Raw genomic sequence first — 13,777 nt, forward strand, 5'->3', positions numbered from 1 at the left:
TTTTCTCTTGCCCACTGATTTATGGCTATTCTTAGAGACTTTAGATTGGTTTCCCAGATGTAATGAGGCAATCCGATGACTTCCTTAGCCCACTGAACTTGAATGAGGTTGCGGAAGTCTTCTTTAGCATCCCAGATTTTGTTGTATTTAAAAGGGAGGGGCCCCAGATTTCTTCCCTTGTCCAGCATCATGACCACTAGTTTATGGTCTGAGGCCGAGGCTTGAATAATTTTAGATTTGATAGAGGAAAAGCCTGCAACAATTCTTTCATGAACAAGGATTCTGTCTAATCTCTCCTTGATGTTGTGTATGCCGATTCTTTTGTTACTCCACGTAAATTTCCCGTTGTAAGGAGGAATGTCTATCAGATTGTGATTCTGGATTATTGATTCCAACGACTCTCTTGAAGGGTCTGCGTGGAAGTTCCAACCTAGTTTTTCCTCGGAATTTCTTATTAGATTCAGATCTCCTCCCAGTAAAATGTTCCTGTCTTGAACGGACTGTAAGTCTGTGGTTAAAGAGTCCCAACAGAGAGCTTTATCCCTGTAGTGATTCGGACAATAGATGTTGTATATAGTGTAGATTTCTTTTGAAGTTTTGTTTCTGAGATCTGATCTTACCCACCAATTGCAAGAGTTTGTATTGATGGGGTCCCATTTGTTCTTATTCCATAGAGTTCCTATACCTCCTGATGCACCTGCTGCTCCTATTGATGTACCTGAGAAATTTTTGTATCTTTTGGTATGCTTTTGGAAATCGTGCTCAGAAATTTTGGTCTCCTGGATGAGGAGAAGGTCTGGTTGCTCCTGATTAATTATATCCCAGACTCCGTTTGTTTTTAAGGAGGAGCCCAACCCCCTGCAATTCCAAGCGACCACTATCATCATTTTCCAATTTTTAATTGGTGCCTGCTCTTCTCCTTTAGTTTTTATCCACTTCCTTTTTGTCTATCTAGATATGTGTCCATGGGTTGCTGGGTTCCGGTGGCCATTTATTTCGCTGCTGTTTCATCTCTGATCTCTTTGTTTGACTTCCTGCGTACCTTTCTCGGAGGGTCAGAGGAGAGGCCCGCTTCTTTCGATTTATTTCGAGTGAGTATTCGCTTGATGGTTGGGGGGGGTGAGGGTGGGGGTTTCGAGGGGGAGGAGATGACTGCGAGGGCAGTGTCTCGGGAGGAGGGGGAAGGGGATATGGGATCTTCAACTGACAGAGATTCAAAGGGATTAGAGGAAGAGGGGAAGGGGGGGACTGAACTGGAGGGGGGAGGAGGAGGAGGGGAGGGGATTTCCGGAAGGGGCTTGGAGCTTGGTCCTTATGAGGAGGTGGATTTTTTCTTTTTAACTTGTTCCCAAGAACCTTCAGAGATTTCTGCATTACCGTTAGACTCATTTAATTTTAACTTGCTACATCTATTTGTGAAATGTCCATATTCGTGACATACCTTTCATTTGAAGGGCAGCTGCTCGTAGTCTAGTTGTTGGATGTGTGTCCATTGATCTACCTTAATCCTGATGGCTTCCGGCAGGCCTTTCCTGAGGTTGACTTCGACGCATATCCTTGCACACGCATGCATGTTCTCCTTTGGCTCAAATCTGTCAATGTATTTGCCGACTGTGTTCCCAATAGCCTTTACAGATTCGTCTCCCCAGCAGTGAAGCAACAGATGAGGCAGGCGAACCCAAACCAGGACTGTGTTTGGGATGTCCATTTCCGGATCGAAGTCTGGAGTCCATCTGTTTAGATAGAGGCCTCTTGAGTCCATGAAATAAGGACCATTTCTGAAGATGAGGTTCCTGTCCTCTTTTGATTCAAATAGGAAGGTGTAGAAGCCCCTTCCGCAGAATCTGATAGCTATTTTTCCTTGTATCATCACGTTCCAGTTGCATTCTACCCATTTTTGGACTGATCTAGGTGAGAGCCAAAGGCCAGTGAACTAGCCAATAAGGCCTCTTTCAGCTAAGGCGATTGCTGCCTTCCTCAGGAGGGTAGGAGGAAGAGAAACTTCAAGGATTTCATCCAATTTTTTGACGAACTTGGTCGCAGATGGGTGGATTCTTGTTGATGCATTCTCAGGGATGAGAGATGCAAACAATTTTTCATAACCTTCCAGATCTGGTGGGGGGGGATCAGACCCAGCCATTAAGGCGATGAGGAGCCAGAGTGCAGGCACTTCAGATAAAGGAACGAGGCAGAAGGGAAGGACCCCAGCGTTGGGGACGGGCAGGAGGCCCGAGGGGTGGAGGAAGTCTGAAAGGGGCCCAGAGGGGCGCAGATAGCAGCGGGCCTGCCAGGCGGGCGCCTGGGGTAGGGCCAAACGGTGGGCGCAGGAAGCTCTGATTCAAATATCCATCGCTGTCTTCAGAGCTCACCTCGAGAATTTTTCTCAAAATCTAAAACAATGACGGATTGAAAATTTAATTAATGATGTATAAATATGTAGAATATTGAAAATGCAAAATATTGACCTTCTTCTTTAAATATGCAAAACAATAAAAACCTCACTACCAAAATAAAGAAAGAAAGAGAAGAAGATAATATGAAGAAGAAGACCACTTCCAAAATTATTAAATTTACAAAATAATTATTTACATTTCATACAATAAAAAAATTTAAAGTAAAAAAATAGGTCTTTTAAAAAAAGGTTTCAATGCAGAATAACCACTTTTTTAAATCAGCATGAAAATCACTACCATTCTAAATCACAATGTTCTTTTTCCTAGTCGGTTATGTTCTAAGTGCCAAAAACTATGCTCTAAAAAAAACATGTGTGTTCTGCATCACCCCTTTTCAAAATTGGGTCACTTTTTTGCTATCTCTACAAAACAGGTAACAGTAACAGTATCAGTTCCCGTTTCAAATTTTACAGTGTTCAAAGTTGAAGTATCAACAGTTCTAAACCTTTGACCTGTTTTGTACCCAGTTCGGTACTATAGTTTTGCATGCAGTTTGGTACTTACCGTTCTACACCTAGTTCGGTACTTTCAATTCTGCACCCAGTTTGGTACTTTCAATTCTACACCCAGTTTGGTACTTACGGTTCTGCGTGCAGTTCGGTACTTACGTTAGAAAATTTAGATATATCAAGAAGAGAAAGAGAGAGAAAAGTGATCATATCCAAATGAGCTTGAGTCACTTGTATTTATATCCTTCCAAGGCTGTCCAATTTTCTTTAGGGCTGACCTGATCAAATATGCACATGTGGGCTTTTAATTCAAAAATACACTTTCCCTTGTCCAAATTGAGCACTTCAATAGTCAAAATTGGTCCTCTTAAAAAGAGGGATTTAGTCCCATGGTTGGGATTTGTCACTGAGCTTCCAAATTAACACTCCCTCTTAGCTCGGGAGAAATTCCAACTGCATCATGTAATCACCGCAAGTATCTTGTCGTCAAATCCTATATTGTTGCCATATCATGTCCCATCTCTGCTCAAATTTATCTACGGAAACATTCTCGAATCTAAAGAAGAAGAATCAAGGAGAATTAAATTCCACCCTCTATAATGTTGGAGAGCACGTCTCAATCTGAAAACAATATCAGGGAGAACATCTCAACCTAAAACCACATCAGGGAGCTTAGTCTCAACCCGAAACCACATAGGGGGCACATCTCAACCCAAAATCAGGTCGAGGAGCGCATCTCAACCCATAACCTCACGGGGGAGCTAAATATATACAACCACATATTGATCAATATCTTATATAGGGGAGAACATCTCAACCCATCATATTGTCTACTGATCTTCCCAACAATGACCCTCAAGAGTCATGTGGTAAAAAGCCCGCATCATAATCAACTTGAGTTGCACACCCCCAAGTACACTCTCAACCTGTTGACCAAATGGGGAGTGGTAATCCCAACAAGACTAGCTTGTGGGTATGATTCCAACTCGGGTATACTCTGAAATACCAAGATAGGGGAGCAACATCTCCAACCCTATGGGTAACATATAGAGGAGAAACATCTATGACCCTATTGTCCATATATATGTCAAATCCAAGAGCCCTCCATCTCAATTCCTCACCCTAAGAGCTCAAACAGGGGAGAAGAGTTAGCCTAGTGTTCTCAATCAGTCCTATTCTCTATAGATAGAAACATATCATCGTGCTCATATCTGGTATTGGATTAATCATCATGTCACAATGGTAACAGTCTCCTGTTCATATAGGACGTCAAATCAAATATTATAAGAGAACAAAGAACATATCACAAAAAGGATACCTTCTTCAACCTCCCTATCAAGGAGGCAACAACCACAATTCTCTTGTCTCAAACAAAAAAAGTGTCTCAAATATATGAAGATATCTCAATCCCAACTATATACAAGATTCTCTACCAAAAGGATCCTACTCATTATTATCGCAATTGATTCCTGTCATATCCAAAACTTGCTCAAACAACTTTCCAAAGAGATTCTTCATCTTGCCTCATAGCTATCCATGCTAGCAACGTCGTACTCAACCTTGGTCATGCTTAAAGCTACAAATTTCTCATCCAAAAATATCATGGCAGATCTCATACTATATCAACACACAAATGTGCTTATATCACAATCCCAGTTAGCATCAGTACATTCATGCAGTCTCATATCACAGAATATCGTAGACCAGAAATTGATCATCCCATACAAACATCTCGAAGGGTACTTGGCGATAAATCAATGTGTATGAAGTATTGACTTTGCAAACATCAATGCTTTAATTAACTATCAACTTTCAAGACAGGTTCAACAATATATCTTCATAACTTCTTGAAATTTAATTGGAGTGTCCAAGGATTCACATTTCCACTTTCTTTAATAGCTTCACAATATATATTTTATTTTCCAATCTTCAGAAAGTAATCCATCATGCCATGATTCTTCATTTCAAGCTTCAGAGGCCATCTCCCTCTTACTTTGATCATCAGAAGCGCATTACTTACTGAGAATAGACCATCAACATATCAAACCAAAATCAAAGTCATACCTTGGACCACTTTTGAAGTAGAGGTTTGGATCATCACATCTCCCTGGCTTCAACAGGTAATTGTCAATGCAGACATACCGACTCGTGAATCTTTCTTCAAACCATTTAATGTTATCTGCAAACATAATACTTAACCAAACCAAAATATGCTCAGCCTTACACAAATCAATATTGTGCAATCAAATCAACTAATTCATCTTATCAAAGTTTAGATGCCATATCAAAACTAATATCAAAATCATCAATATCACTGTAACAAATTCTTTGGACTAGGTGATAGGTAGAGCTCACATCCAAATATCAAGTTATGACTTCATCTATTGTCATGCCAACAAATCTTCATTTATCAAACCAAAATTCACCAAGTCATCCTCATGATCATAATATAAATAATTTCTGTCACTAGATGCAAATGCATACACAAGGATAAGTCATACAAGTTCCATCCATTTATTGTGAGATTAATTCATACTGAATCACAATTGTTTATAATTCAACCAATGTGCCAAAGAAAATGAGGCCAATACAAAAACATTATTGAATACCAATATTAGTCATTATGCTCACATAGCACTGTCATCAAGGAAAATCATCAGTTATGAAGTAAAATCATTAGTCAAAGCCCTAATTTTTCATTTTTGTGAATAGAAACATATGAAGCATCATATCAATGTTCTAAAGCATATTTATGAACTATCAAGCATCATGTCATTGCTCATTAATCAGACAAACTCTTGTCAAACTCTTCCAATCAAATATCATATACTAGCTTCAATAATTAAATCAAAATAACATACTAATATGCATATTTTGGTCACCTTCAAATACAAGTTTAGTCAATACATTCACATTCTCTCAAGTAAGGAAAATATTTAAACTTCCCTGATCATAGTACATTCTATTTTTTACTCCATGTCTGTAGGACTGATATCCTTCAGGTGTACTTCTCATTTTATTCACTAAGCTTTACTTTTGTGACCTACAGGGATAACCACATCAATAGGCCTTCTTCCATGCAGTTGAGAGGCTACAATCACACCCTTCAGCTTGCTTCCATGTGGTTTAGGCTTAAGGAAAAATATCTCTTCTCAGACCAGAACTTTGTTGCAGACCAACAATATCAAATATTTTTCTATTCATGTCCATAAATCATACTTCAATAGTAAATAATCTTCTATGCATATAATGCAAATAATAATAGGTGTAGGGATATTTATGGAGAGTTTATCCCTCTTAATGAGAAACCCCTTCATCCATAAGTCATCAACCTATCTATAATATTGTTATGCATTGCTAGATCATAAATTCAAGCTATATCATGTTCTAAAACATATACCCATCATGGTCATAACATGCTAGCATTAGCTACTTCATCAGCGCATCAAACTTTCATCAAGGGTTAGATTCGTATGATTAGGGAAACTAACAATTGTATTATCATACGTCAAGGATTATGATCACTTCATCACTTCTTTTTCATTAACCATCAAGTTAGGGCATCCAATTTTACCACATGTTATAATTACTAAGCTCCTCAAAACCTAACCATGGTCAACAAGAAGAGCATGAATATCAATCTCATTGTTACACTTCTATCATCAAGGTTTTCATGCTAATCACAAGCATTATCAATAGTATCAAGCTACCATACATAATAATAAATGAGCTAGCCTTATATCTGAAATCCATCATATCTATAATGAAATATGTGTGCCAAATATAAAGTATACCAATATATCAAAAATCAATGCAGCTCTACCATGATTAGAATGTAAGATACTTGTCCAAAGAAAGTGCACCATCTCATCATAAGTACCATGAATCAAACTTACTTTCATATAGATGAATGAGCCATTTGTGAAGTGATATCCTCATTATACTTTAGGCCTTACCTTTCCATCCAATATTGCAGCTATAACATTGAAATAAAGCACCATACATACCTTGAGTGTTCAAATACTTGTGCACCTTCTTATTTTACATATGAAGTTGTAGCACTTTGTCAACTTTTCATCTAGTGCCTCTTTACCTTTTCCAACACTAGTTCTTCTCTCCATGCACTAGCCACGATCCTCAAGAAAAAATCACTTATCACAACTCACGAGGAGGTTAGAAGCATACAAATACTTAAATATACATGCAGGAAGTATAAGTAATAATCAAAACAATAATCAAATCTAAAAAGTAAAGACATAAAATAACACCATAAATCTAAAAGTACTTATCTTCATTGAGAGGTGATAATCCCCTCAACCTTCAAGAGTCGTGAGTGGTCATTGACCATGTGACATTGTTGCCTTCATTATAGTCATCAACTTCATCAATAATGAAGGCCTAATAGGGACTATCCCATCTAGGGCTTCATCAAATCTATCATATGTGCTTTGAACATCTTGACATTGATCATGCTAGGGTTTTGAAATCACATATCTCAAATCTTTTCCATAAACTAGGGTTTCTCCAAACCCTAACCTCATAATATCCATCAAACCCTAATAACCAAATTGCCTAGGGTTTTATTCAAACCCTAGAATTATTTTAGGTCTCCTCCATCCTCTCTTGCATCCATCAAAGGTGTCTTCATAGGGGTGATCTTAAATGAATTTTATACATCCCAACTCTGATACCGTGCTAATTTTTATTAGGACTATATTGTTTTTTACTTTGATAATTGCATTTCATTATCTCCATATTAAATTCACCCCACAACATCATAACATTCTTTAGATTTACATCATTATTCAACAACATATGAAACTATATACAAAGAACAATATCATCATCAATGCGAAAGAACATAAAGGAACAATTTATTAAAATCATTTACAGATAGAGACACCAGGATTGGTTGGAGATCAGGGAAAAACCCACTATGGGAAAAAACCATTTCAAATCCTTCTTCTATTAGATTGTCATAAAATGTTCAACAAAGAGTACAATGAGCCCAAATCCGTAAATAATAATCCAAATCAAAGTTTGAATTATCCAAGAGAACAACCAACCAAAATACAAAATATTAGCTAATAGTCAAATCTGGTCAAAGTCAAAGTATCAACAGTTCTACACCTTCATCCTATTTTATACCCAGTCGGTACTTATGGTTCTGCACCCAGTTCGGTACTTTCAGTTTTGCACCCAGTTCAATACTTACATTTCTAAACCTAGTTCGGTACTTACGGTTTTGCACCCAGTTTGTTACTTATGGTAGAAACTTCAGATATATCAAGAAGAGAGAGAAGTGATCATATCCAAATGAGCTTGAGGTCACTTGTATTTATATCCTTCTAGGTGTTATCTCTTAGAGGAGACCCTAGCTGCGGGAAAACCTCTAAGGTAACCTCAAACTGCTTTGAGGTTCAAAAGTTAACCCTTTCAACCTAGAGAGAGATCTCTCCCTAAAATCAACTACCCAAGGTGATAGTGGTAGAGGTTTTGCAATAAATCCTATGGCCATATTTATTTTAAGAGTGACCGAGTGTATTTGGACTATGAGAAAATTTCACCACTGGGCATTTAGTTTGACCCAATCAGGCTTATATAACAACAGTTTTCAGTGAGCAAAACACAAAAGCAGGGTAGTGATAATTTCTTTAACACTTTAAGGAATTTGGAAGAAAATGAAGGAAATTAGTACAATGGTTAAGTGAACAACATTTATTAAATGCCTGAGAATAAAGAAAAAGTAGCATAAACATATGAATCCCAATTTCAAACACTAAGTATTTCAAACATGAGGAAATATAAACAACGAAAATATAGACAAGGGATCATATACGAGAATTTATGTAAACTTCTCATGAAGATTGTTTTCATTAAAATTTTCTCAATAATACACAAGGGATGATATATCTCAAATAAAATCCAACCCTTCTTCTACAGTCTTTGCCTATATAGATAATACAATAACTGAAACATGTTTGTAGCTCAAAATTAATTATAGTAATCCAACAATAGCAATATAAATCTGTTAGGTACATGCATATGAAACTTTCTAAGACTATCTTCATCTAAATATCATGTTGTTTATGGAGTCATGATTGGAGATAAGGATCAACAAGTCGAATTTGATAAGGTGGCATCCAAGTCAACAACTTTCCATGAGCTTTTTCCACACAAAATCCTAAAAAATAGGGTCCAATGATCCCTTTGAAAATCTAAAACCATGATAGTTGTTAGAAAACCAAGAGAGGTTTTTTTTAATGGATCTGTTGGGGGAAAAACCTCTTTCGGTTTTGAAAATTTTGTTCTCATTTGTTTAGAAAGCGTGCCCAAAATAATGTTCACAAGGAAAAAAAGTTTTAATTGACCATTTTTACAAAAATGTGCTTCTACTCCCATTGTTAGCGCATTTTTCCTTTTTTATTTTCAAACACACAATAACACTGACACTCCCATTGTCCGTGCGTTTTTAAATTTACTGAATTAACAAAAGTAGTGATAGTCCAGTTATCAACAAATACCCAATAATGTTGACATTTCCATTGTTAGCGTATTCCTTGAATAATTTTCTAAACTCAAAAAGTGATGATAGTCCCATTATCAACATTCTTTCCTGTTCATTACACATAGTTCGTTGACACTGTAATCATCAGCATTAAAAAAATTCAAACTTAAATAAATGTGATAACACTAAGGGGTGTCCAATTTGTTTTAGGGCCGACCTGATCAAATATGCACATGTGGGCTTCTAATTAAAAAATAAACTTTCTCTTATCCAATTTGAGCACTTCAATAGTCAATTTGGTCCTCTAGAAAAGTGGAATTTAGTCCCATGGTTGGAATTCGTCATTGAGCTGTCAAATTAACAGAAAGATCTCCAGATGCATATTGAGCTTGGGGATGACGAAAGGTACTGTGCTACCAGGATTGGTACAGTAACCTTTAAGAGGGAGTCAGAATCTCCTCTTCGCCTCAAAGATGTCATGTTTGTGTCAGGCTTGAAGAAGAACCTCATCTATGTAGAAATTTTGGAATACTGTGGTTATGATGTGATCTTCAACAAAGGTAAATCCTTTCTGAGACACATAGCCACTGGACAGGTGACGCAAATCAGGGCTTGTGTGAAGAACCTGTATAAAACTGATGTGGAAGATTGTGCTACATTAAGCAGTAAAGCAGAGAAAGTGCAGAGATGCGATGTTAGTGAACTTTGGCATGAGATATTGGGCCATTTGCATCATGGCACCTTAAATATTATATATAAAAGAATTACTGGCCTCCTTAAAGGATCACTCTAGCAACAAGATGTATGCAAAGGTTGTACCTTGGGGAAGTATGTAAAATCCAAATTCCATGATCGAGACAACAAACAATATGCAGTCTTGGAAAGAGTCCACTCTAATGTTTTAGAACCTTTCTCGACAACCTCCACTTCCAAACATAAATACTTTGTTATTTTTATTGACGATTTCTCAAGGAAGTGCTGGATCTTCTTCATGTGAAAGAAGGATGAGACATTATCAAAGTTTATATAACTTAAGGCACTAGTTGAGAAATATACCAACAAGAAGGTGAAGGCCCTCAGTAGCAACAGTGGCGGTGAGCATGTTTTGAATGACTTCAAGGATTTCTATGTGAAAGAAGAAATTTGAAGAGAGATGACAATACCCCACAACCCACAGAAAAATGGGGTAGATGAGAGAAAGAATTGAAGCATTGTGGGAGTTGTGAGAGCTATGCTACATGACCAAGCCCTGTGATTGCATTTGTGGGTAGAGGCATGTAACACAACAATCTACTTGAAGAACTAGAGTTCTAATTGGGTTATTGGTATGATTACACTAGAGGAGGCTTGCTCGGGGAGAAAGTCAAATGTGTCTCACTTCATAATTTTTGGATCCTTTGTTTACTGTCATGTCTCCAAAGATTCGAGGAATAAGTTTGTGCCGGCAATAGGGTTGGGAGTTTTTGTGGGCTACACTGAAACTCCACACAATTATCGTGTGTACTTACCTTCCCTGGGAATGATAGTTGTGTGAAGGGATGTACAGTTTGATGAGGAGAAATGAATGGGTTCTCTCTTGAGAGGGAGCCTCAACTCCCACCAAAAGAGGAGATTTTAGCTCCAAAGGATGAACCTCAAGAAGTTGTGGAGCAACCAAAAATGGAGGATTAGAGAGGAGACAGAGTGGAGATATCCACTCAAGCAGAATCATCCAGAGAAGGAATAAAAAGAGCCAAGTAAGTAGATAGATTAGTGTAGGATACGAGGGAGAATGTGGGAGCTCCTTCAAATTTGCGTAGGAAAAGGAGGTCACTTGATAGGTACATTGGGTACATGGCTCTAATGACTGAGCTTGTAGAGACTAATCCATCCTCTTTCGAGGAAGAAGTTGAGAGACATGTTTGGGTTTATGTAGTGGTAGAATAATATGAATCCATTGTAAAGGACAATGTTTGGGAAGTGGTCCCAAAATCGATATAAAAATCAGTTGTGGGTTTGAGATGGATCTTCAAGGTTAAGCATGCAGTAGACAGAAGCATAGAGAATTATAATGCCATATTTGTGGCCAAATGATTCTCTCAATTTGAGGGAATTGACTATGAGGAAACATTTTCTCATGTAGCAAGGTATTCATCCATTAGATCAATTCTTGCACTGGTTGCGCATATGGGGTGGAAGATCCACAAAATGGATGTAAAAACAACATGTCTCAATGGTGTTATTGAGGAGGAAGTGTACATTGAGAATCCAGAAGGTTTTGAGACACTTTATCGGGAGTCTCATGTGTGAAGACTCAAGCAAGCATTGTAAAGTCTCAAACAAGAACCCTAAACTCGGTACACCGGGATCAATAGTTATCTCACTGGATTGGGCTTCACCAAAAATGAAGCGGATGCGAACCTCTATCATATTTTGGTAGAAGTTAAATTTCTTACCATTGTTTTATATGTTGATGATTTAATATTAACAGGTGATGAGAAACTGATTCTCTTGCAAGGAGGACCTTGCAACTAAATTTGAGATGAGAGACATGGGTCTCATGCACTACTTCCTCATGTTAGAAGTATGGCAAGGTGATGGGGAATTATTTGTGTCTCAAGGCAAGTATACCATGAGATACTACAAAGTTTTCACATGGAGAGTTGTAAGCCATGAAGAAACCTCTAGTGATCAACTAGAGGAAGGAGGATGCCACTTCAAATGAAGAGGTTGATGCTACCATTTACCGACTAGTGGGTACACTAATGTATCTTGTAAACACATGACCAAATATGTGCTAGGTAGTCAACTGGTTGAGCCAAGTTATTGTTAGGCCACCCAAAATTATATTGGAAGGTAGCTAAGCATGTTTTACAGTACCTCAGAGGCACTACCCAGTATGGATTATAGTATATACAAACAGGGAGAGTGAAGCTGTGTGGCTTCACAGATGCAGATTAGGCAGGGATCCCATCTGATTGAAAGAGTACATTAGGTGAAATTTTTAGTGTTGGGTCCACAATGGTTTCTTGGTACAACATGAAGCATAGGTCTGTGGTGCTAAGCTTGGTAGAAGCAAAATACATGGCTGCCAGTCAAGCAACATGTGAGGCGATCTAGATGAGAAATATACTTGTGGGGTTGTTTGATCATATGATGGATCAAAACGTGATGTATTGTGATAATCAGAGTTTCATTAAGATCTCTGAGAATCTGGTATTTCACAATCGATCCAAGCATATAGATATCTGGTATCATCATTTATGGGACAATGTGCAGAGGTAGATAATTTTGCTACAATACATTTCGACAAAGGAATAAGATGCTCACATCTTGACAAAGGATTTTTCAAGAGGGAAGTTCAAATTCCATAGGTGCAGGATAGGGATGGTTGATAATCCATTTCTTGATAAGAGGGAGTGTTGAGAAGTGTAGCAAGAAAGCCTTAATTTGACCTTGCCTTGGTCAAATTGAGAAAATTTGAGTTTCCACATTAGCAGACAACTTGGAGGTGGTTAAATGAGGTGACATGGCTCTTGTTACTTAGTTAGCTCAATAAATTTGAGTTAGAGAGCTTGGAGTTTAGTTATGCATGTGTTATTGCTAATTTGTAGAAATCAAGGTTAGTTATTTCTAGTTGTATTAAGTTAAACTAGTTCTTACTATTGATAAAACTAGTTGGAGGTCAGTTGTGCTGTGGGACAATAGTCTAACTTAGTGTTCATCTAGTTAATTGATCAATCAACCAAAAATATCTAGTGCATGCAGATAATTCAAGTTCCCCGACTGTGGTGGAGATTCTAAGGCATTTGTACCATCAGTTGTAGACTAGTCTTGAGTGTACAAGTGTTGCATGTAGTTAGAGGACCAACCTTAGGAATTTCACAATAAACTGGAGAAAAATTCCTAAAAAATAGGGGCCTAATTCCTCAGGATTTTCTCAAGGAAATAGGGTTTCAACCAGAGGCAAAAATTGACTAATTCTGGGTCAGAGCTTCTCATTGAGCAGAGAGAAAGATTATCCACTTGCAGGTTGAGATCAGAGAAAGAAAGCATTTGTAATACATTCTATATTCATATGATTAATGCATTATTTCTTAAGGGAGTTTTACCAGTTGGTTTCCCCTAGATAATTTTGTGTACTTGTGTATGTGATACATGCATGTTTAAGAATGTTGCTCTAAATTGCACAACAGTAGAGTAGAATTGTGTCTCTTGATTTAAATTAAATTTATTGAGAAGTTGCAATTATATCACCATATTTCTACATGGTAATTGTGTGGAGTTTCAGTGTATCCTAAAAAAATCCCCAAATCTGCTATAAGCTCAAGTTTCTTCCTTGAATACTTGCAGACATGACAATAAATTGAAGCTCCAAAAATTATGAA

Source organism: Pinus tabuliformis, chromosome 8, assembly GCF_031772625.1.
Source record: "Pinus tabuliformis cultivar Carrire ecotype Pingquan chromosome 8, CPIR1, whole genome shotgun sequence".
Lineage (NCBI taxonomy): Eukaryota > Viridiplantae > Streptophyta > Pinopsida > Pinales > Pinaceae > Pinus > Pinus tabuliformis.